This window comes from Canis lupus, chromosome 17, assembly GCF_011100685.1.
Source record: "Canis lupus familiaris isolate Mischka breed German Shepherd chromosome 17, alternate assembly UU_Cfam_GSD_1.0, whole genome shotgun sequence".
Classification (NCBI taxonomy): domain Eukaryota; kingdom Metazoa; phylum Chordata; class Mammalia; order Carnivora; family Canidae; genus Canis; species Canis lupus.
Genome location: NC_049238.1, coordinates 17,110,994 through 17,136,983, shown reverse-complemented (window position 1 = coordinate 17,136,983; position 25,990 = coordinate 17,110,994). Strand labels below are relative to the sequence as shown.

The following is a 25,990-nucleotide window of genomic DNA, read 5'->3' as shown; positions in this document are numbered from 1 at the left end:
CGATTTTTAATTTTGAGGCACTGCCATACTGTTTTCCATAATGGCTTTGCCATTTTACATTCCCATTGATAGTGTATGAGTTTCCTTTTCTGCATATCCTTGCCAACATTTGTCTTTTTGATAATAGTCATCCTAACAGATTTGCATTTTAAAAGGATGCTCTTCTGTAGGTTGGGGAATCTAGAGGTATAAGAATGAAAACATAAAGATCAAGTTTTTGTTTTCCTCAAAGAGATGACCAGTTCTCTCAAAACGATATTAAATAATCTTTTTCTCACAAAGTTGAGGAGGTAAAATGTAATAGATCTGAAGCTGATTCTATTGATACCCCTCTTCATTTCTTTTTGTATGTAGGACTATTCTAGTTACCATATGGTTTGAATTGGGCCAAGTTTTACCTCATTATTCTTCTCTTTACACTTCTTTACTGTTGTGCATTTTCTTCCTTATCAATTGTAGAATCAGCATGAAAACATACATTTTCAAAATGTATTGAGATTTATTTATAGATGAATATGGAAGAAATATTACATATTTGCAATATTGAGTCTTTCTAAGGAGGGCGCTTTATTTAGGTCTTTTAAAAATGTCTATATCACTTTAAGCAGAAATCTAGTACACTTCTTGTTAATGTGTTCTTAGGAATTTAATGGCTTTTGGAACATTTGTAAGTGGATTTTTTAAAGTACACTTTTGGGGTGCCTGGGTGGCTCAGTCAGCTAAGCTTCTGATTTCAGCTCAGGTCATGATCTCAGGGTCCCGGGATCCAGCTCTGCATAGTGTGGTGTCAGGCTTTCTGCTCAGTGGAGAGTCTGCTTGTCTCTCTCCTTCTACCTCTGCCCCTCCTCCCACTCATGCTGTCTCTCTCTCAAACAAATACAATTTTTAAAAAAATATTTATTCATGAGAAACAGAGAGAGAGAGAGAGAGGCAGAGACACAGGCAGAGAGAGAAGCAGGCTCCATGCAGGGAGCCCGATGTGGGACTCGGTCCTGGGACTCCAGGATCACGCCATGGGCCAAAGGCAGGCACTCAACTGCTGAGCCACCTAGGTGTCCCTAAAATCTTTAACATGAAAATTACGTTTTAAAAATTTTTACCGGGTTAATTGTGTGTTTTATACAAATGTTTATCTTGTATTCAGAGGCTTAATTCTGTTGTATTATCTTTAATAGTTTATTAGTTAATTCTTTATAATTTTCTTTAGAATTTTCTAGGTAAATACTTGTGTTACTTTCAATGAGTGACTACTTTGAATATTACTTTCCAATATTTCTACCTCTCATTTTATTTTATTTTAACATATTTGTTAGGACCCTCAATAAAATGTTAAAAAATTTTAAAAAGAAAGTTGGCATTGAACATCTTCAGATGCTTTCATCACTAATATAGTGAGACACATGTTTTATCATCAAAGGCATTTTTAAGCCATCATTTAGGGACTACTTACCAATTATTTCGTTTAATCTTCATAACAACCTAATATTGCTGTAATCTTAGCACACCACTTTTTGTACGAGGAGACTGAGCAACTTGCCTGGGGTACATAATAGAAAATTGAATACATAACTTAGAAGACTAACTTTAGAGTGTATGCACTTGGAAAATCTTTTCAGGTTAAGAAAGTTTTCTTCTCTTAGTGTACCGAGGGTTTTATCAAGTATGAATGTTGAGTTTTATCAGCACTCTACTGAGATAATCATATAGTTGTTCACCTTTAATCTTTTAATATACTGAATTACATTAATAGATTTCCTGATGTTAATCCATTCATGCATTGCATTCCTGGGATATACCCTAGCTGGTAATGACACACTGGTGTATTTGATTTGCTAATATTTTATCTATGATATTTCATCTAAATTTATAAGTGGAATTGACATTTTTATTTCATTTTACTAGCCAAGATAAATATTAGGATTAGGATAGGCTTTTAAAATGAAATAGAAAGATTTCCATGTTTTCTAATAACAAAATAATAATATTAATCATCAAAAAATGTAGCTAAAATTTTTGATAATATTTTAAAGCTTTGCACATATAACCTCACTGAATCCTTACAATAAGCCCTATGTAATAATAATATAATTATCCACTTATTAAGAGATAACAACAGCTAGAATGTTGAGTAACTTGAGAAGGGCCACACAATTATGGCACAGTCATGATTACAACAACTGAATTTTTATGTCTGCAATGTCTTTATTTCTATGGCATGCTTTCAAAAGGTAGTTTAGCTGATTAAAGAATTTAAACTTGATAGTTTCTCACTCAGCACTTTGAGGATATTATTCCTCTAGGTAGTAGCATCTACTATGCTGATGCTAAGTCAAACTCCTGGCAATCTGACTGTTGGCCTTTGAAGATCTGTTTTCTCTCTCTTGAAGTTACTAAATGTTTTTGCTTATAAAGTGACTTTTTCTTATCATTTTTACAATAAGCCCATGAGTGTGGACTGGGGTGGGTACTTGGGTGTTTTAATCAAAGGATTTGGTATTCAATTTTTTAATTTATTCATTTAATAAATATATATTGGACACTTCTTGTGTTCCAGATACTGTTCTAGGTGTGGCATATAAGCTAGTGAATAAATAAGAGAGAAAATCCTACCCTTACAGAGATTATTGTCTAATCTGGAGAGTTAGGCAAAAGATAAAATAAATAAGTAAATAAAAAAGCAGGTTGTACAGTCATAGTTCTATGGGGGAAAATAAAACAGAAAGGGTGATGTGGAAATTCAGGTTTGGGACTAGAAATTTTAATAGACATGATCTTCACTGGGAAGGTGTGTTTGAGAGAGTGAACAATGTGTATGTGATATAAGGAAGACACCATAGTTGCAGAGAAGTCAGAGAAGTCAACAAGTAGGATAGAGATAAGCGATGCAATAAGAGAGTTATCATAGGTCTAATGGTATAGAACTTTCTAGGCCATTTAAAAAGAGCTCAATTTTAATCTGTGTGAGATGGTCAACCACCAGTGCTTTTAGCAGAAGAGTTTCTCAACTGGATTTGTGTTTTCACAGGATCATTCTGACTACTCTATTGTAAATAGATTATAAAAAGGCAAGGGCAGAAAGATGGATGCCTGGAAAACCAGTCATCAAGTTATTGTATTATTTTTAAGATTATAAGAGCATAGAACAGGTGGTAGTAGTGGAGGTTATAAGAAGTAGTACGATTCTGTACATATTTTGAGAGTAGAGCCAAGTGAATTTGTAGGTGAATTAGAAGTGGGTTAAAAGAAGAAAGGAGAAATCAAGGAAAATTTTTTGTCTTAATCACAGGAATGATTGAGATACCGTAAGTGGTCTAGAAAAGACTGGGAGAAGCAAGATTGAGGAGAAATAATAAACCAGGCTGGGATCTATTACATTTGAGATAGTTATTAGAACTCCATAATGAGTAGGCAGTTGGAAATCTGAGTCTGTGGTTTTAAAGAGAAGTCTGATCTGAAATACAATTTTTAGACTGTCCAATTTACGCATGGTATTTAAAGACAAGCAGTTGAAAAATCTCCAAAAGAGAAACTGGATGTAAACAGAGAAGAGATTAGAAGGAAGGACTTTTTTAAAACTCAAAAAAACAAAGATTGAGACCTGCAGCACTCCAACACAAACAGTGAAAAGATTATTAGTTTCTTTCAGCAAAGGAAACTGAAAATGGTGAATCAATAAGGTAGGAGGAAGATCAGAAGTGTGTGATGTCTGAGAAATTAATTGAAAACATTTAAGAAGCATAATTCAGATGCTACTAATATGTCAAAACTTACAGTGGAGTTTTGGGGAAGGTCTAGTTCAAGTTGGTTTAAGAGAGAATCAGAAGGACAGGACAGGGAGACAGTAAAATAGACATATAGACAGTGGTTTCAAGGACTTTTGCTTTAAAATAAAGAAGAAATATACACTGCCAGCTGGAGGTAGAATTGAAGACAGCAGTGGGTATTTTTTTATGAGAGGAGAAATGAAAAGAGCAATTTCATATGTTGATAGAAATAATTCAGTAAATAGGGGGAGGCTGATAATACAAAGAAGGTAGGAAAACTTGCTGGTGTGATGTCCTTGATTACATCTTGAGGGGCTGAGAGCAGATACACAAGAGAAAGGCTTGATCTCAGCTAGGCATAGGGAGTTCATCTGTAGTTGCAGGAAATAACGCAGCATATCTGCCTGCAGATGTTGGTAATTGCATATGCGGCAACTTGTGAAAGTTATCTTTTAATTGCTTCAGGTTGTCAATGAAGTAGGGAATAAGGTCTTTAAGGAAAATCAAGGATAGTGGGGGAGGTAATATAGGGTTGACAAAAAAAGAAAATGACTGAAGTAGCCTTCTAGGAGATTGGGAGAGTCAAAGCATTAGGGAGATATATTATGATTAATATATATAAAGAGCTCTTATAGATGAACAAGAAATGGATAAACATGCCAATAAAACATGAGAGAGAAGGTACATCCATAATTCATACACACGTACATACAAATACATATGGCTAATTATCATTAACCTCAATCGTGGTGTAAGAAAGGAAAAACTAACACATTGGCTGATATCACTGGAGGGACATTCTTTCTAGAGAGAAATTTTTTTGTTTTTTAATTTCAAGTTGTTATTTAAATTCTAGTTAGTTAACATATACAGTAAAATTGGTTTCAGGAGTAGGATTTAGTGATTCATCACTTACATAGAACACCCAGTGCTCATCACAAGTACCCTCCTTAATGACCGTCCCCCATTTAATCCATCCCCTTCCCACCTCCCTCCAGCAACCCTCAGGTTGTTCTCTATAGTTAAGAGAGCAATTTGTAAAAGAAATAATTTGTTTCAACAATATGCTTATCCTTTCACTTGCCTTAAGGAATTTTTCCTCCAACGAAATAATTGATTATGCTTGAAACTTATTTAATCCTATATTGTTTATCTCTACTATTTCTGAACATTCGTGGGGGAAAGTAAATGTTGAAAGAAGAAAAGCAGATAGGTAAATTGCTGTGCAAGGCAATTCAATTATATTCAACTAGTAAAATATCATTAATTGTAGACGAATATTTAATTAAAAAGTTTATGAGACACATAAATGAATTCATGATGCTAATTATGCTAGTGTCTTCTTTTGAAATTGTGATGCATATATTTCTATTATGAAAACATGAGATAGGCTGTATATGATTTTGTTTTTTGTTTTTTGTTTTTTTGTATATGATTTTGGTATTGGTTTGTCTTTATTTGTTATTTTAATTCCATGGAAGTTTTTCTTGATTTTTTTTTTTGTTGTTGTTGTTGTTGTTGTTTGTAATGATAATTTGTAAATTGGTGATTCCACTGTCATCTTTCTGGGAAGCTCAATTCACTGATTGTTTCTGCTACATCTTGGCCTGATCTGACTTTCATTTTAAAAAGATTATTCAAAAAAAAAATAAAAATAAAAAAATAAAATAAAAAGATTATTCAAGTACCACAAGTGGTATGGTTTCGATAAAGAGAAATTGGGCACATGGAGAACACTTAGAGCCCTCTTTAGGAATCCCTGAGGGAGGTAATGAGGATCAGGGATGTGAGCAGTGGGAACAGAGAATAGGGAAAAGCATAGTGGATCTAGATGGGCTGTATGAAGGAAAAGCCCATGACATTCACCTGGAAAACCACAGACCAAAGTGAACATTCAGAGAAATCTACAAATGTGGCAGCATAAGCATGAAGCAGAACCGATTTCTTCCCTACTAAAAACGCCAATCTCTGCTTATACCTCAGCTTTACTATCACAATTTAAAATTATAGGATTATTTTTGTCTTCAGTTACTCCGTCTGTGTTTAATTATACACCACTGTGATGATAGGAAAATAGCAGCTATTTTGAGGACACTGTACCTTTTCAGGCTCTGTATCCCCTCTCCATGTGATACTGGAGTTAAAAAGAAGAAAATGAAACAGAAGAGGCGCAGGTGGTTGTGTTTATGGGCTTCAGGGAGATATGATTACCTCACTCGGCTGATTGCTACCTGAAGGAAGTCAGATTACAATTAAGACTGTCAGGTAAAGCACACAATTAAAGTTCATTGCAAATGCTGTCGACAAACTGGTATTAGCTGGGAAATGCACTCTGGCAAACAGATGTACCTTGGAAAATAGAAAGGGAATGTTTCCTTCTAGAACAAATCTACTTTATCAAATCTGACAACTTTCACTTGAGCTCTGGGTCCTGCGCTAAAAGGAGCTTCTCATTTGATTTAAGCAATTGGCACGTAACATGCAGGTTGAAAATGAGTTGACTCATTAACTTATTTTGCTTAGTAGGAAAGGTAAAGGTGAGAGAAAACATCCTTACATCGCTACATTTTGCTCGTTGCTCTCCAGATTTGCTTAAAATCTAGAAATATTGCATTCTACTATGTTTATTAAGAGGTGAGGTTGTGGTTCTAGAATTGGAATATTCTTATCACAAAATGTTGGAAAAAATCATACCTATCTGTTTTTAAAAATTGGCTTTTAGTCATTCTAATGATGTGGCTATACCTGGCCCATGCATTATCAATCTCTTTAAGTATCTACTTACATTTATATGACACTAATAAGAAAGAGTTCCTATAGACAAATAGCAATTCTGCTATTTGACTTTACCCCATAAGTAACTATATATATCATTTGCTCTTAATAAAGTGGAGTATTCCCTCAGCTTGCACACATCACAGACATTACTGCTAATGGAAGTTATGCATGGGGACTGAGTCGAAACTACCGCTCCTACTCTCAAGCTTCCACTCTGTGTTTTCCTATAGAAATGATATTTTTCATCTAGCCAGTAATGGGGCAGTTGCTCTGGGGAATGGCTATCACAGAGAAATTCTAATCTAGGGCAAAGGGTTTGCTTTTCTCCGTAATACTAGGAACCAATGGTCTAGATCAAACCTCTTTCTATGAGAAGCTGCTTCTGACCACCATGAGAATCTCAGGAAAACACCCAAATTAGAAATGTAGAAAGTAAAGAAACACATAGTATTCTGGTTTAGGATGAGAAGAGTTTTATGGTATAACCACTGTCTTCTCTTTCTCATGGCACATCGCTCCCTTGGGAAAATTAACCTCTCCAAGACCTGGTAGTAAGCCCTCAAGGAATGAGGGTGTTCATCCTCCTTTCCTCAGAATCTTTGGGGTCCTGAGTGCACAGCCATTGGTCCCATGCTCAGTCTTTCTAGAAGACCCCTTCACTACTAACATAAGCTGTAGTGTCTATGGAACAGCCAGTACAAGGCCTGAGTCGTGTCTAGCTCTGCTATTGGCCACTAGAGGCAGTAAGCCAGTGTGTTCTGTGGAATTCAGAAGGTGCATTGACCTACTATATTCCTTCTAAAACGTGTTTTTTTGTTTTGTTTTTGTTTTTAAACTGCAGGTTTTTTAAAAGAAAAGATAGATTTATTTATTTATTTATTTATTTATTTATTTATTTATTTATTTATTTATTTATTTATGATAGACATAGAGAGAGAGAGGCAGAGACACAGGAGGAGGAAGAAGCAGGATAGGATTGGGCTCCTCCATGCCAGGAGCCCAATGTGGGACTCGATTCCGGGACTCCAGGATCGCCCCCTAGGCCAAAGGCAGGCGCTAAACTGCTGAGGCACCCAGGGATCCCTAAAACTTGTTTTTAATTGGAGTAACCATTACTTACAATAAGGTCTGAAAAATGCACGAAGCTTAAGTGAACAGCCTGATATATTTTGGTCTATTTCTACATACCTGTCCATTCCTGTAAGCACCATCACCTCATTTTAACAAACTTTATTTCCACTTCTTTTAGTAAAATATCCAAGAATACCTCAGCTTCTACTTCCTTCAGTATATGAAAACATTATATTCCTACCTGCTCTTTTTTGAGGTGCTTTGGAATTATTGTTGCCCTCAGATATGCCCCACTTTTAGACTTCTGCTACCTGACAGGGAAGTTTGGCTATGGAAATGTAAAAAAAAAAAAAAAAGCCACACCAAAAAAACAAAAAACCAAAACTCTTCCTAATCACCAAGCATTTATGTAGCAGTAGTAAAGACATTGTGATACACTCCAAAGCATGAGGGATAATACCTGCTTGTAATGTGTTCATGTTAGTCAAGGCAAGGGAAAATACAATGACACTAACATTGAATCTGTGCCTGTTCTGGATCAAAGGTTATCCTGGGTGGTTTACAGAGGTGTAACCTTTAACCTTGCAAGTATTTTCTGCAGAAAGCCACACTTAATACTCTCCTGCATCTCCATCATTTTCTTACTCTTCTAAACCCCTTTGTAGTGACTATCTTGCCACAGAACTATTCTTTGTAGGTATTGCCTTGTCCCTAGCCCTTATTTCTATCTCTCTCTCTCTCTCTCTCTCTCGTTTACACTCTCCCTTCATCTCTCTCTTTCTTCCAGTCTCTCTCTCTCCTCCCCCTCTCTCTGGCCCTTCTTTTAGCCTTACATTCCTCTTTGACATTCATGAGCTTCCTTTCTTGTTTTCTTATCTTCTTTTCATCTCTATCCTCTCCACTGCACTCTGATATCTCAGATTGATAAAAATCCATCTGTTATGGATTCCTGAGAACACTAGTCCTCAATCTTGAATGCCTGGCCAGCTCATAAAGTGTTTTCTTCAGTCATCTCCCACTGGTACAGGGAGACTCAGGTTCCAAAAGTAACAGTTCTTTTGTGGAAAGGAGCATATGTTGCTTTACAAATTTGGCCACTGGTCCTAGCTGAGTCATTTCCCACCCTTTTTAAATGCCTGATTTCTTCACTTGATTCCAGTTTATCTCTCTCTCTCTCAATGGTTGTAGGCATCCTTCATCATTCTGAGCCAATATCCACATTAATCTTTTCTATTATGTTAATTATCATAATTCCTTAACATCCTGTTCAAAGCAATTCAAAACAATGAAATAACATCTTACTTGAATGGAATTACTAATGTTTCTCAGGAGCTCTTTCATTTCATTCTCACCCTACACTGTAATCTAGGAAAGGTGGATATTTATTATTTTCATATTTCAGAATATTGAGGAAAGGGACACAAGAGAACTAAATAACATGCTGTGGGTCACTTAGCCCAGCCTGCAATGAGATCTATGCTGGTTTTGCATCTTCTCTCTCCTCTACTACAATATAAACTTCAGAGGACACAGGAGTATATCTGTGTAGTCCACTTTTTTATTCTCAATGCTTATCTCATGCCAAGCCCTGAGAAAGTAATAGTGGCCTGTGGATTTGAACCTGGAGCTCCAGTCTAAAATTGTGCCATCGTGGGCAGCTGGTGTGCTGATACTGCTCATCTCTGAGATTTCAGTTTCTATTTCCCTTCATCTGAATTGTCCCTTATGACCTGTAAGCCTTTTGTTGATGTGCAGGTTTTCCACGTTGTAGCTGTCTCCAGTAATACTCCTAGAGTTATTGATACTTCACCTGTTTCGCTGCTAGGTCCCTTAGACATACTATCTCTTAAATATCCAGGTTTTCTTCAGCTAATCTTCATAAGCCTGGGGAAACCAGTACTCTATAGCCTGAATATGGCCACATGGCAGAGACTCTTTCACCTTATGCTCAATAGTATGGTTACTGGGGTGAAGAGACTATCCCTAGGGTCCTTTCTGATTCCTTTTATTCCTGGTTCTCCTGCTATATCTCTGTTCCTAGTCTCTGAGACCCCATATGTCTTAATTCTCCAGGGCTGTCATTCCCTTAACCCATATTCAATATACACAAAAACAATAATGGAAACAATGGCCCCCAAGAAATAACAATTCTTATTTTTGTATTATGTTTTCAAATTATGATGTGACTATGCGAATAAATTGTCCTGAATAAGTTCTTTTCTGAAAAGCATTTTTAAATGAATCATATTGCTCTCTTTCTTTCTTCCTCCAGCCTCACCTGGGATTAATCAAATCAATCATCACCAGATTAAATTCATCCATAATGTCAGTAGAGTTTTATCATGTTCCAAAATTTCCGACGTCTGCAATTATCAGGCACCTAAGAAACAAATCAGCCCTTTGAAGAGCCCCATTTTTGTATGATGTTCAGCTAACGAATAGGGCAAGTACCTTTGGCTTTAGGATAAAAGTCAGGCTTCCCACCAGAGTAGACTTGGCCGAGCATTGCATACAACTTCAGTTAAACTCTAACTTGCAATATGATGGTAAAATGAGATTCAGTTAGAGTGAATTTTTTGAAGAACAATCATTTTGAAAGAGCAAAACACCTGTACTGACGTTTTAGAGCTGGAAGTTCCTCTGCCCCTCCCCTACAGGCATACATGCTCTGGACTCCTGGAGATGATTGTCAATGGATTTATTAGTGCTGTTGTATCATGGACTTGCCAACTCAACCAAGCACTAGACTTAGTGCTATGAAAACGAGGAATTCAAAATTTTAAGGATATGTGTTTTCCTTAAAAATATATATATATATATAGGTGGAGAAGGAGAAAATTATGGAATCCAGGTTCAGTCTGAAGTTAACACTAGGTTGGGGGTCTCTCATAAGTCCATTCATGTGCTGAATATCTCACCCCTGGTTATACCAGTGCTTTGGATTCAGGCAGACATCCATGTGAATCTTGGTTCTTCTGGTTGTTGGCTGTGTAAACTTGTTTGTATTTCTCATTCTTTCTGAACCTCTGTTTTCTTGTCCATGAAATAGGGATAGGAATACCTCCCTTGTGGTCCTGCTCAGAGGATTAATTGGAATAATGTATATATGGCACTTCACACACTGCCTTCAATGAGTAAAACATAGCAAAGGCATTGGTTATTATTATTATTTTTTGTTCAACCTTTATTGCTTTATTCATTCAACAAATATTTGTTGTTCCAGGCACCTTGTGAAATGCTATGAATAGAGATACAAATGATAACAATAAAAATAACAATCAGTGCCCTTCATGAGCTCATGCTCTGGTTGGAAACACAGGTAAGGAAATCCTGCAATTGTAGTTCAGTAACCTAAGTGTAACGATGGGGGGAAAATAGAAACTGGAACTTCTGTGTCCCCACAACATTGCACTTGCTGCAGGGAGGAAGTTTTCCCTCTATTTAGCACCATGCTAGGAACACAGAGTGTTTGCTTTCACTTTCACCTGCTGGCCCAAGCTGTACTTGAACCGCAACAGTGGGGGGCTAGCAATGCAACCCACACACATTGTTTGCTGGGCACAGGGTCAGATTTTCCTCCCAGAATCCATATTTTCTCTCTGTGCTTACTTCTTAACCAGTTGTGAAGAAGCACCAGTCCCCTGGGAAACTTTTATCAATATGCTGGTGGTGTCCATCTCTAAAACAAGGAGAAACTGGAAACCCAAAAGATCTTCTAACAATGTGTCTCCAGTTCTTTTATCTCTATAGTTATATCTGAGGCTAACCATAGCCCTCTTAAGAAACTGAGACTCAGAGGAGAAAGTTATTTGCCTTAGATGAGACAGCTAGTTTGGGCAGAGCCAAGACTAGGACCTAGGCCTCCTAACTCCTGGTATACAGCTCCTTCTATCTGCTAAATCTGTCAGAGCAGTGTGACAGAGCAGCACTGTAGGGGAGGAATCACGAAAATCAGTGTCATAGCAACTCTTAATAACAGCATCTAAGTATTACCAAGTGCCTATTTTGTATCAGGTACTGTTCAGAGATTTTGTATAGTGCTAATTTATTTGGGTCTTATAACAACACTAAGACCTAGATCCTTGTATTCATATTTTATAAATAGAGTAATAGAGCTATTAAGTAGTTGTCCAAGATCACATGCTAGTAGCCGGCAGGGAAAGGCTTTGAGCAGCCTGTCTGACTCTCTGAATGCCTCTCTGTACTGTTCTCCCTTGGTACTATTTTCTAAATGACCACTGCCAGCTCAAACTTGTGTTAGGCACACCTGGGTCAAAGGCATCATGTGACTCCTGGTCACAGGGTTTAATCATCACCTTCATAGTGGAAAGTATTAGTGACAAAATCAGAGCAGAGTCCCATTAGACCTTGAACTGCAAGAGCTGGTCTTTAAAAATATCAGCCTTTTTGTTAAAAATAAGGAAATGGGTTGGAAGCCTTGATCAGTAAGCTGGCTAGACCCTGATTGCTTCATTCTTTTAAGCATTTACTCAGTTTATACTTGGAAGTATCTTATGGGGCAGCCCTGTGGCCCAGTGGTTTAGTGCCGCCTTTGGCGCAGGGCATGATCCTGGAGACGCAGGATCGAGTCCCACGTCAGGCTCCCAGCATGGAGCCTGCTTTTCCCTCTGCCTGTGTCTCTGCCTCTCTCTGTGTGTCTCTCATGAATAAATACGTAAAATCTTTAGAAAAAAAAGTATCTTATGAAGCAGGCACTGTCCAATGCATTGGGAGAGAGTTTGAGGGGACCAGACATACCCTGGCACAGTGAGTAAAGAAAGAGAACTATAGGGTCTTGCCTTTCCGAAATGCAGGGAATCCTGATATCTACATTTGCCCTCACTTATTTTTTTTTCTTCCTGAAATGTACACCTTCCTCTTCTGGCAAACTCCAATTTGTCCTTCAAGACCAAAACAAAATATTACCTTGTCATTTCAGCTTTCCCTACATTTATGGGGAAATTATTCACTGTTGTCTCTGTGTTCCCAAACCACTTTCTATATGCAAATCTTATAGCACCTGTTGCATTATATTTTAGTGATGAATTTGTGACCCCTTCCCAAATCCCAGCTGAAATCTTATGTTGTCATCATCATATTTCTAATACCCAGAATGGAGCTTGAATCATAATGGAGTTTTAGTGAATGCTTATATTCTGTGTATTAGTCCTATCATTTCTTTGATTCTTACCATTCTCATTACTCTTTTTGTTTGTTTGTTTCCTGGGTCCTGACTGTAGATACCTTGATGTATCTTGCTCCTTGTTTTTCCTTACTAAAGTGCTGAGTGCAATGCTAGGAAGATGGCAGTTAGCATCTAAGTGCCAACAGGTGAGTGAGGGATGATATGTATATTTTCAAGTTTAATTTCTCAGACTCTTGGGTCTTTAGAAGGTGGAAGTACTAGTATGCCTCCAGCTTGTTCAAAGCTTGTGTCAACAAAGATCCCAATAGGGTCCAATACTGCAGAGAGGATTCTGACATCCAGTCTTAGAAACCATGTGTCTGGCCTCATTTGTATATACTCAGATAGTTCTGTGTCCTTGGAAGTCTTTTGACACCTTCTCTGGTTGCACTATCTCTAGGTGAGCCATTCTTGAATTACCCAGGGTTTGGTAAGGATACAGCGTCTACTCATTCTTTTATATTCTATGAAAACAACTTCCTGATTATCTCCTAAGTGCCTGGCACTATCCTACACATCTGTAATGCATGAGTGAACAAAAGCAATAAAAAATTGCCAACCACATAGAGTTTACATAGTGAGGGGACATACACTAAATAATACATGGAATAAATAAATGTATTTTATAAGATGTTAGAAAAAGGATCAGGGTAAAGAGGAAGGAAAGAGTTCAGGGATAACTAGCAAGGTGAGACAATAACGATTTTAATTCTAACGGTTAAGGTAGGTCTTCTTCTGAAGATAACATTTAAGCCAAGACTTGACGGAGGTGAGGGGTTTAGCCCATGGACATTTTTGGGGAAAGAATATCAGAACAGAAGAAACTGCCACTGAAAAGGTAATCTATCTTTCTTTCTTTCTTTCTTTCTTTCTTTCTTTCTTTCTTTCTTTCTTTCTTTCTTTCTTTCCTTCCTTCTCTTTCTTTCTAATGGTGTAACAGATTTTTATAATTGTGTGCCTGCCCCTATATCTCCCTCTGAGATTTCTCCAACATTTTGAAATATAAGTTAAATTAACAGGTTTTAAATGGTAGAGTCTGTCACGATTGATAGTAAAACCCCACAAGGATGAATACTACTGCCACAAATGAGGCTTAGTCCATTTGATGGTTACAGATTTGAACACATCAGAAGTCAGAAATTGTCACAGTTATTAACACATTCCAGCCTTAGGGAAAGAGGTTTCCATGCAGAGATCTGTTCAGGCTTGCCTCCCTTCAACTGCCTTGGGTAAAAGCCCTTTGGACCCCAGATACATAAGGGAACAGGGAGGTCAAAGGGCAGGTGGTGGGTCCCTGAGCCTGATTTATTCCTTTTACTACCCATGAGGTAGCCTGATCTCATTCTGGAGTCAGTTTTATAGTAAGAGGCAATACTGCCAGGGTTTCCCAAGAGGATTCAGTCACCCTCATGCTGTACATTGTTGTGTCTGTGTCTACTCTGCTTGCCATGTCTCTGAGTCCTGGCCTATGGTATGAGGGTGAGTGGGAGAAAAGGAGCTGCAGTTACAGCAATGAGCAAATACAATCTCTATTCAGAGTGAGTCAACAAAATACTATGGAAATAAGAATCAGTCATGTAAAGGTAGTCAACAACTGAAATTCCAAATTAAGATTCTAGAAGTCGCTGATATAAGAGCTCAGAAAAGAAAGAAATCTTCATGGATCTAAGGCATCAAAGAGGGCTTCCTGGGGGAGGTGAGGACCTGAATAACACGTGGAGAGTAAGGGGCTGTTGAAGGAAGATACTTCCAGGCTAGATTCAGTGACTGGCAGAGTAAGAACCTGCATGAGAATTAGAGGTTGGCAATGGAAGAAGCTATGAGATCATTTAAAAGCTTCCAAAGTGCCTAATAAGTCTCCTGGTCCCACTCTGCATCTGCTATGCAATGATTGTTGTAATAAGAATCATTAGCAACAAAAACTGAGGTGCAGTCTGGTAACAGAGATTGGAATTTGTCTTTAGAGCACCTGGTTAAATCCTGGAACCATCAATTCAATACCAGCTAACAGGACCAGGGATTCAGTTTTCTTACTTATAAAATTAGGACTACTCACAGAATTTTCAGTCTGTTGGAACAATTGTGGATTCCTTATAAAGTATTAATGAGGTACATATGCCTGCTCCTAAATTAGCACTATCTTGATTATGTCACATGGGTTGTTGCCTTCCAGAAACTTCTAATTTAACCTTGAGATAGCTGATAATTTGATAAAGCAAATAGACAACAACAAAAATGTAAGTGAGGTCAAGTATTAAGCTAGAATGAGATCAGATTGAATTGACAAAACCTTATTTGCAAAGCATGGTAGGGCCTTTTGTCTATGGTACAGTTTCTAAACAGTTTTTGTGTTCTCCACAAGGGTACTTCAAGCTATCCTTCTGGTTTACTTAGAAGTCTGCTGCAGGAAAATAGATGTCTGTGGCTCACCTCTGCATGTCTTTTAGAAAGAAGGGAATAGTTAAGAGTTCCCATATAGTTAATAATCTAAATAAGGACATTTTTGAGAGTGAAAAATACTAGGAACTGGAATTATCCTAGAAAAACTGGGTTATTTGGTCACCCAGAGTACAGTTCCTTTGCTTTGATGAGTATAGTAATCTCAGGGGCTCTGAAATGCACCCCAGAATTACAGAGCATTGTGTTTATAGAATTGTTGCCACAGATCATAACTACCATTATTCTGGCTCTGATGAGGTCATCTCTGGGGAGAGACAGGAATGCATATGGCATATTCAAGGTTAGGGCTATAATCAATATCTCTCTACTGATTCTGCATGAACAGGCAAATATCCAAGGATTTCTAAGATAATCCTCTGGATGATTTATATTTTCAGTCTCTACTACATTTAGTTGCCAATCCTGTGTGTATATTGTGCTATGTAAAGACTTTCTGCTTTGTTGGCATCTAAACTGCCTTTGAATCTTGTGGGTTGCCACTTTCTTAATTTACCTCTCCATCCTGTTCATAGAATCAATGGGTCAGGTAAAAAAGGAAGGTGGATCTGTATCCATTTTAAAAGCAGAGAAGCTGGGGTTTCAAGTTCACACAAAGGTTCAGATTCTTGTTAACAGTCATGACTTCCAAATATTATCTCTCCCTCGAAGACTCCCTTGTCCAAGTATTGACTTGTTTTTTTGTGTGGACCTATTATACATTGGGTATGCCTTCCTTTTGGTAGTTAATGTTTGTTACTGTGAATTCTTCTAGATAATTAACCTCTAGAAAGCAGAGACTATCTGTAAATTAGCTCATATTAAATCATTCTGCATACTCCTGTTTTCTGTATTTGTTTAATGAGTGTGTCTCAACAAGCATTGTGCCTGGAATTACTTTAGTCTCATGGCTGGTGATAATACTCCAGGTTCTGAGGTCCCCTTGGAGATAAAGAACATCAAGAACCTGGTGCAAAACAGTAGATGTAGATTTAGATAGGAAGAGTTCCAAATGCTGATGCTGCTGAATCAATAATTAGCTGAAACCCGTAAGAATGGATAGATGTGTAGCATCTTCTCTCATAATGCCAATAAAAACCTCTGGCATGCAGGAAGCACTTAATCAGCTCTGCTCAATTAATTAATGGATACATTCTATAGTAAGAGAAGAGAACTGAAGTGTCGTGGAGTTTCAAGCCATCTCCACTGTATCCACTTATTGAGGTCAATTCTCTCCTCACTGGAAGACACTCTGATGAGGCAAGATGATGACCTGTCAGGGATGATGGGAGAAGGTGAAACCAGATGACAAATAAGGCTCCCTTGGGATGAGAAAATGTATGATTTAGGTACTATTTTTATTTTTTAAATTTCTGGCTTTTAAAATTTTGTCTTATGAAGACAACTAAAGTATCTTGACTCAGAGACATTTACCTGAGGGTTTTTCATTTTCAGTAATTTCCTAATTCATGTCATTGCTTATATTTTGCTGTCAAACCTGGACTGTGATCACTGAATAATGATGGTGGAGATAGATAGAGGAACATTGTTGGTGGAGGAAAGATGGATCTAAACTTTTTCTCTTCTGAGAAGTCTTTATCTTCCTCAACACTACCTTTTTGGGGTTAGTGGGAGGGGTATAATATTTTGATATTGCCAATTGTCTGTTCTAGATCGTTTGTCTGTTAGTGACAAATATAGAACAACCGTCTTAAATCAACAAAATTTGGTATGCCAGATAAGAGGTAAGATACATGATTTATCCCTTTCTATTTTACCCTTGTTAAACTATTGTGACTAATCTCAAAGTCTGAGGGCTAGTTTTCTTCAAAAGCCCAAAAGTAGCACAGTTGCTGAATGAGGGAGAAAAGAGAGAATCATGATGTAATACCCTACCATTCAAAACATTCTGCTTTCAGGAGCCTAGAACTGAGATGCGAGAGATGAAGTGTTTGACACTTCTCTCCAAGTTTACTCACATCATATGACTGCTATTATTGTTATTGTAATCATGTGCCAACATGATCCAGTGTTTTTTTCTCCTGCTCTACACTAGATAGTCATTGGACCTGAAGCTTCTGCCTCATTCTTTAAAACTGAAGATCATATCAAAATGTACAAAATCACAGGTATGTGAGGAGAAATATCTGAAGGCAATGTCTCTTATAAAATAATCATTTTCATAAACCTAACTTAATCATATCTGTAAAAGACTAGAACCCTGGATTCCTATTATAAATGTCAAATTATAAACATGTCATTGATTTAGAGTAGAGGCTGCAATGGAGATCCTGGAAGCAGCCTAAGAGCACGAGATAGTTGGTAGGGGTTTGGAGAAGGAAAGAAGGGCAGGTAGTAGCATAGAAAGTGTTTCTTTTTATCTAGGCCAAGTCTCTGTCATTTCCCCACCCAGGGTTTCACCACCACTTATAAAAGATTATTTCCCCATCAGGGAAGGGCAGAGATTTGTGGAGTTAGTAGCCACTTAGATAATAACTTCTTCATCATTTTTTTAAAGATTTTATTCATTTATTTGAGAAAGAAAAAAAGGGAGAGCACAGAGGGAGAGTGAGAGAAGCAGACTCCCCACTGAGCAGAGCCAGACATAGGGCTTGATCCCAGGACCCTAAGATTATAACCTGAGCCAAAGGCAGATGCTTAACCAAGTGAGCCACACAGGCATCCTGGATTAAAACTTCTTCTCTTCAGCTAAGTCAATATTCATTCTTCCAACCTCTGCAAAAATGCAGAAAGTTTTACACCTGGTTGCATTCTCTTTTATTAACTTTGTCTTCCTAAGATAATACAGGTTTTTAAATGTCTGTTGTAACTTTAATGGACTCACAGAGAGAAAGGAGATAAACAATGGTAAAATGAAAGTTATTATTTGGGCTTTCTTATTTTTAATATATCCTGCTTAGTGTTGAGGTAAACATTAACAAGTTAAAGCGTTTATATGGTGTTAGTGCATAGGAAATACTCTAATGATATCACCATCATTATTATTATCCTCCTTACTTGTATAGCCCTTCTATCATATATTCAATGTGTCTCTGATTTTTGCTCTGCCCTGTGGCCTCATACCTTTGTGCCCTGACATTATAGGCAGTTCATCTATTGGATCATAATACTTAGTTGTAAAGCCTAGCTTACACTTGGAATTTATGTCTTGGCTTTTCCCTTTTAAAACAATGACACCAGACAAGTCTTCTCCCTAATCATTGACAACTCTCCCAGGTTCCTAGAACCAATACCTGGAACCTGTGCACTGATTCCCACTGGCTTGGGAGTAAATGTCTTTTCCAAAGAAGCTAGCAATCCAGCATAAAGAAAGATAAGAACAAATAAGTAGCAATAAATCATACAATGCAAACTCTACAAAAAAAGCATGCACACATTATAGTGAAAATCCAAAGAAGGTAGCAATTAACTGCATGGAAATCTTAACCTAGAGAAGATTATTTCTTGAATTGCAAGTGTCTTCCCCCAAGATTATTCTTTGTCTTTCACCCCACAGTCTAATCTTTTTCTAAAGTCTCTCATTTTTTTTTTCTGACATACTTTCTCTTACTGCCTACTTCTCCCCATTAACACTGTCCTTATCCCAGGCCTGACCTTCATCACATTCCTAGAGCATGATACTGTTTGCCAAATGGGACTGCTTATAACTATTTTCTCCTAGTCTAACATACCCTACATATTGCTATCAAGTTAAGCAACCTTCAATACTATTTAGATCATGATACCCTATGATTGGAAAGGTAGAATTTTTCCTGATTCTATTACCATGAAAGAGACTTCTAGTATGTTTCTAATATCTTCCTAACTTGCTCTCATTTGCTACTAAATGTTCATTCCTGTATTCATTTATTAATTCATTTGTTAAATCAGTTAGCAGTCAACATATATTTAATAGTTGCCTTCTACTCATGAAACCAGTGCCATAGCCAAATTTAGGCATTCAAGTTCATGCTGCTCCTTCCCTCCTTCCTCTTTCCCTTCTCTCCCTCCCTCTCTTTCTTATGTGTGCTTATTTTTCTCTCTTCCTCTATGTATATGTGTGTGTGTGTGTCTGTCTCTTTCTCTACCTCTGTGTAATGAGAATACTTCCTTTCCATTTTGCTGCCCACTTTGCCCAGACACATGGCATCCATACCTAGGTGTTCCCTGGTCTCTTCTGGCTGGCACAAAGGCAGTAAGCAGGTGGGTGTGTGAAATATGATGAGCCAAAAGATTCATTCCTTTATTTTCTTCTAACTGCTTCAGCCTTCATAAAATCCAGTTCTATAGGTTATTGATTTTCACAAAAAGAAGAAAAACGAGTGGGGGTGGAAAATTATGATGTTATGTCCTAAATGAATTTTTCAGAGAAAAAGAAGAAGAAGAAGAAAAACAACAACTATTCTCTGTCTTGGACAGTTGGTCAGAAATGAGGTTTGGGGTATGGAACAGGAAAGGCAGGAGTCCGTCTGTCCCCAGGGGAGAACAAGCATTGATCTCTTGGGTGATTGCCCTGACTACCTCTGAAGCTGAGAATTAGGTTCAATATGTTAGTGCTAACATTTAAGTCCTTTCAAATCTCCAGGGGCAGAATCTGCTTTCTCTCCCTCTACTTCATTTATGGTTAGGTGAAAACTGACTTAACTCTTTAGTTTCCAGGTATGCTCTTTATGCAGAAACTTAGGTGTCAGGAAATCCATGAAAGCTTTGATGGGATGTTTTAATTATTGTTTCATGAGCAATATTGAAAACTGAGATAAATAAAGCCAAGTCTCTACCTCTGTAATAATTCACTTTCTAGCTAAAATAGCAGTAACAGACCCATTTCTTTTGCTCATCATCTATGAAGAACACTCAGCAGCACGGTGTTATAAAAAGCCATACATCAGAATCACTTAGGGAGATTTTTAAATGTGCATTTGCAGATGCAGCTTCAGACCTGCAATCTGAATCTCAAGTGTGAGGCCTGAGAATCTGTATTTTAGCTTTCTTATAGTTTACATTAATTGGCTCCTAGATATAAAACAACAAAGGCAATGAAGGCAGGGGCGGGACACCAAACTCCATGGAGAAAACTGCTACAGATCAAAAATTTAAAGCTGCTTTGCCTAATTTCATGAATATAGCACCAAAGAAAGAGCATAATAAGAGGAAAATGTTCAACTGCAGACTTCTAGCAACATAAAGATGTCCCCCAAAAGCCTATTTAACGATCTATTGATCAGTGTTATGAGATCTAGGGTCAGGCAAGGGGTAAGGAAGAGGTGGAAAACAGTCCTGTGGAAAAATTCCTCAATGTCTCTCAGTAGTCAGCAGGGAAGGCTTGAGAAGAAGCATACCTACCAGCTATTTCTATCACCTAAAATGCAACTTGTTCTCTTAGAAGAAAATCTGGTGAGGGAGTGCATTGAACAGAGATTTTGTAAGCTAAAGGACTTTGATTTGAGCCACACGAAGCTAGTACATACAGGAACCTGGGTAATATGTGCCCTTGAGGCAAAAGATAAATCAGATTTGGCCTGAGGACGTTTGGAACAACAAGGTCATATAGAGGCTGATAAATACACCAAATTGTTCCCCTCCAGCTTTCTGAACAGGATGTTCCAGCAAAAGCCAGAGTTACTCAAGAAAGAATAATTTCAAGAGAAATAATTAGAAATAAGCCAAGAGGAAACCTATGAACGAAAACCAGTAAGCCATATTTTAGCCAAGTTAATGAGTTCCAAGGGAAAAAGAAGAATCACAAGCCACTGACACTGTGATGGGTGGGGTGGGAACATCTGATTTCTGTATAGAGAGCAAAGAGGTCAAAAGAAAAAGTCTTCAGCCTCCATATCCATAAAAGGAGAATTCATTTATTCACTCATTAATTTATTCAACTACTATCAATTGAATATATACTATGTGCCAGTCACTATTGGAGGATTTGGGGATATAGTGCTTCACAACAGAGATATGTCCCAGCTCTCAGAGAGCCAATATTCTAATGGAGGAAAGAAACAATACAAAAAATAAACAAGAAAAAGTGTTTTGGAGTCAAAATAACCTGGTTTCAAAGCTCAGCTCTGCTACTCACCATCTGTATTGTACTTAACTTTGTTGTGACTATTTTCTTCTCTGCAAAATTGATAGGAATGCCATCCTTGAAAGGTTTTAATGAGGATAAGAGAAAATTTGCGCTGCTGACTAGTATCTGGAATATAATAAGCATTTTATAAATGTGTTGGATGAAAAATTGGCAACATGTAGGAACCAGTTAAAAGAGAGAGAATGAAATTCAAAGCACAGTAGAAGAATGTACTCTTAAGGAAGTAAAAAAAAAAACTGACTGATGCACATACACACACACACACACACACCTCTATATACACATAAATATGAATTAATATATCTATGTCTATAGGAAAGGCAGAGAGCCACAAAGGGACAGAGAGAGGCAGAGAAAGAAGATATATGGTTGAAGATATAGGTGAGGTGATTTGGTGAGTTTGGAACAGAGAGATGAGGAACTGGTGGTTTCCATTTCATCCATAATATGGAAGGTGAGGAAGGAAGAGCTAAATGTTTAAGGAGGGTAATTATGTTGAGGAGAATAGTTGTGTAAAAGAATTCATGACAAAATGGCATAGTGAGTTGAACAGAGTTTCACTTTTGCAGGCTCGGAATCCTAATTTCATCATATGGGAAGAATTCTATCTTTCAAAGATATCTATAAGAAGTTGTTGGAGACATAGGTACCTATCAATATGTACCAAGAAATCAGATGGTCACAGAAAAGTCAGAACTCATGGGCATAACCAATCTTTTACAATCTGAAGGCCTATGTGGGAAGCCAGATGGCGATCATGGAACTATCATAGTGTCTTACAGAATCTCAGAACACATCTGGCTAAGGTAGCTCAAGGAACACTCTTTGCACTTTTAGAGAAGGTTTTGTCAGTGGGACTAGAGCATTCTCTCCTCCACCTCATCTAAATGAATACTAGCAACATTGATTTCTCTGACTGTCCTGCTAAGCTTTCATGGAACCAACACTCGTTCTGGCCAACATAATCTTTCCTAGATATGTTAATACATTCAGTTAGTCTCATAATACCATTCAATTGACCTGGAAACCTTTCATTTTCTTTAAAGTAGCTTTGTGTAACTTTATTTTCTTATTTATCTATTGATTTATTAACTTAGAATCAAGTACTACAGGAAGAGTTTTACTGTTTTCTAAAGTAATGGGATGACAGAGCCCCCACTTTTTTTGAACCCTAGGAAGAAGATAGATTCTTCATTCACTAAGGAGTGCCATCAGGGAGAATTTCTAGGTCACATGATTAATAATTAGAAAAAATAAAAAGTGGGCACAGAATCTTCCAGAAAGTCTGTAATGTCTTACTGTTTGGAATCCTAAATTGAAGTAAGCTACGGGAAAGCCAATGCCAGGTTAAGGCTGTATTCATTCAGAAAGACTCACTCTCCTGTTTACTGTGGTTAAGATTTAGCCTGTTAACCTAAAAAGGCTCCTCCCACCACCCACCAATCTGTATTGTGGTATCCTTTATAATTTGCTCTTTAGTAATAATTCTAAGGTTTTCCTGATAGCATGACTAAGGGCTTTTTCCATCCAAGATTTGAGGGTAGGATTTTTGGTTCCCAAGATGCACCAATTTCACAGTCCCTGTCATTTCCCTATTTGTGAACTTTCATTCTTCCTTACTTTTCAGTTCATAGTGTAATGAATAATCTATGTGGCTTATCACCACAGTGATGCACAAGAGTGCAATTGGGAATAATCAGTGCTAAGTACCCTAATGGAGAGGTGAACTCACTCTACAGAATTCTAGGTACCAGTAAATGTTCAATCATACCAAAACCCATAAATATGTCCACAAAAGAGAATAGACTCCAGAGGGGTCTCTCCATTACAACTTCAGAAGGTCATTATAGATCCTGGTTCCTTAGAGAGCTATGCTCCAATTTAGGAAGAATTACCTTAAATTTCCAGAGAAGCTACTTTTCTATTTGAAATCATATGTCCCCGATGTGGCTAATAATTGTGTGTATAATTAGAAAAGAAGCTCTGACTCCCAACTAGATCCTTCCCAGACATTGACTCTTAGTAACATATGCTATTTGCATGATGATGGCTCACATCATGAGATTTATTTTTTTTTTAAAGATTTTATTTATTTGTTCATGAGAGACACAGAGAGAGGGGCAGAGACACAGGCAGAGGGAGAAGCAGGCTCCATGCAGGAAGCCTGATGTGGGACTTGATCCCAGGATTCTGGGATCATGCCCTGAGCTGAAGGCAGACTCTCAACTGCTGAGCCACCCAGGCATCCCTCTCACTTTCCTTTCTTTCTTTCTTTCTTTCTTTCTTTCTTTCTTTCTTTCTTTCTTTCTTTCTTTCTTTCTTTCTTTCTTTCGACTTCTTTCTCTCTTTCTTTCCTTCTTTTCTTCTCATGCAAATCCCTCCTTCCTGTTCTTTCTCCTCTATGAAGTGCTTCCTTTTTTATCCATCATGGCTCATGGGTAAAGTGAGTATAAGGGAGACTGATTCATGTGTTAGGATGATGAGTTCCCACTGATTCTCATTAGAGAGCTGCTAATCAATCAAAACCAAACCTTTGTTAGGGTTTACTGCATTAAGGGAAAACATCTTGACAGAGCCTCAGTAGTGCCTGAACTGAGGAGCCAGAATTTGAGTATTTACAAGGATTTGGGGTCTGAGTTTAAGTGGTTAAAGGCAGATCTTAAAAGGTAGGAATTGACAGGGATTGGGTATACTTTGTAATGTAATTGGTTAGAATGGTAGACATAGCAGAGTGAAAGTCTTGAAGTGAGTCTCGATATGTAAACTGTGGTTAATAAGTAAGCTGTTACCTAGGTGTCTCTTATAAACTGACCTGTGGAAGTTCCTGAAGCAAGGTGTGAAATTATTTATCAGATTATAGCTTATGTTTTCTGGGCAAAGCTTTCTTGGAACAAATGACCAAATTATTTTTAGATCAGAGGCCTATACTCTTATCTAAGTTATTGTAACACAGATGGCCTCAATTCTAATGAACTAGTTGACAAGACAAGATATCACTGACGACACATGATGAGTCTTTGAGGGTTGGATATAACTCACCAGTGCAGAAGGAAACATCTTTCAAAAAAGGTGACAATAAATCCTAATGCACTTTAGCTAGGACTTAGAGAATGGATAGGATGTGTTTAGAGGAAAGGGTGGAGTATTTCACCTGGGGTTAATGATATCAGGAAATATATGGAGGTGACAATTATGTTCATGCATTCATGGAATTCTGATGTGATGTATCTGTATGAAGCAGAGGTTAAATTTGGAGAGCTATGCTAAATAAAGTCGAGTCATGATAACTCATATTATGAAAGGCCCAGAATTCTAGATAAGTTGGTTTGAATTGGTTAAGGTTATCATGGAGGAATATGTGTCATGGGCTTCCCTGTAGTCTTTTTGGCCATTTGAGACCACGTGGTAACTTTAAAGAGAAGGCCAATCTGTTGACAATTATTGAAGATTTTGCTATCCACATGAGACCAATGAATCCAGTAAGAAATAGACAACAGAACACCTCAAACTTCCTTCAAACATGTATTTATTTATAATTTACATAATTCCCACAATACAAAATCATCATTTTAATGATTTTAAGATATATAATTCAGTGGCATTTATTATACTTATGTTGTAAAACTATCATGTCTAGTTTCAAAATATTTCATCACCTCAAAAGGAAACTCTTTTCCCAATCCCCCCCTTTCCTTAGCTCTTGGAAACCACTAATCTGCTTTCTCTCTCTATGGACTTGCGTAGTCTGAAAATTGCATATAAATGGTATCATACAATATGTGACCTTTTGTGTCTTCTTTTCCCCCTTTAGCATATTTTCAGGTTTCATCTATATCATTATATGTATCAGCACTGCATTCTCTTTCAGAAATGAATAGTATTCCATTGTATGGATATACCACTTTTGTTTATCCATTCATCAGCTGATAGACACTTGATTGCTTCCAGTTTTTGCTATCGTGAATATTGCTGACATGAAAACTTGTGAAAATGTATACTTTTCTCCAAGTATTCTACAGTTTATGAAAGCTGCACTCCTTCATAATTTTAGGATATTTCTAACCTAACATGATAGCCATCTACATCATTTAACAAAGACCCTGAATGCATATGGTATCAGGATATACATAAAAAGAATTAAGACACATTTGCCAAATTAACCTTGGTTCTAGTAGATCATCTCCTGTTTTTCCCTTGAAAGTTCTTGGAATCTTTTTATTATTAATATCTACTCTAAAGCACTAAATAATCTAGACATATTAATGCTTGATGATTTCTTAGCCATAGAAGGCTGTCAAACTTACAAAAATCTTACATGTCAAGGGAGAAAATGAAAAAAACAGGGGTTCCCTGGGTATCTCATCGGTTTAGCACCTGCCTTCAGCTCAGGATGTGATCCTGGAGTCCTGGGATCAAGTCCCACATCGGGCTCCTTGCATGGTGTTTGCTTCTCCCTCTGGCTTGTTCTCTCTCTCTCTCTCTGTCTCTCTGTCTCTCTGTCTCTCTCTGTGTCTCATGAATAAATAAATAAAATCTTAAAAAAAGAAAAAAATAAATAGTATAATTAATGGATTATCAAAAGGTGACCCTGTTAACTAGCTAACTAATGGCAAGTTAAAGTTTACACTTACATTACAGAATGGTGCAAAGTTGTGATTTGCCTCATCT

At 37.4% G+C, this 25,990-nt stretch overlaps 1 long non-coding RNA gene across 3 annotated transcripts in view; it reads left to right on the top strand.

The window, feature by feature from the left end:
- The first annotated feature begins 16,230 nt into the window (after nucleotides 1-16,230).
- LOC111090525 overlaps nucleotides 16,231-25,990 on the top strand; it is a 120,988-nt gene continuing 111,228 nt past the window's right edge. For 2 of the 3 annotated variants that reach the window (XR_005372194.1, XR_005372193.1), the window contains exons 1-2: nucleotides 16,610-16,979; nucleotides 17,291-17,363. This is a non-coding gene — a long non-coding RNA (uncharacterized LOC111090525). Of the gene's footprint in view, nucleotides 16,584-16,609; nucleotides 16,980-17,290; nucleotides 17,364-25,990 lie in introns of those variants that run through there. The other variant, XR_005372195.1, reaches the window with a different exon arrangement.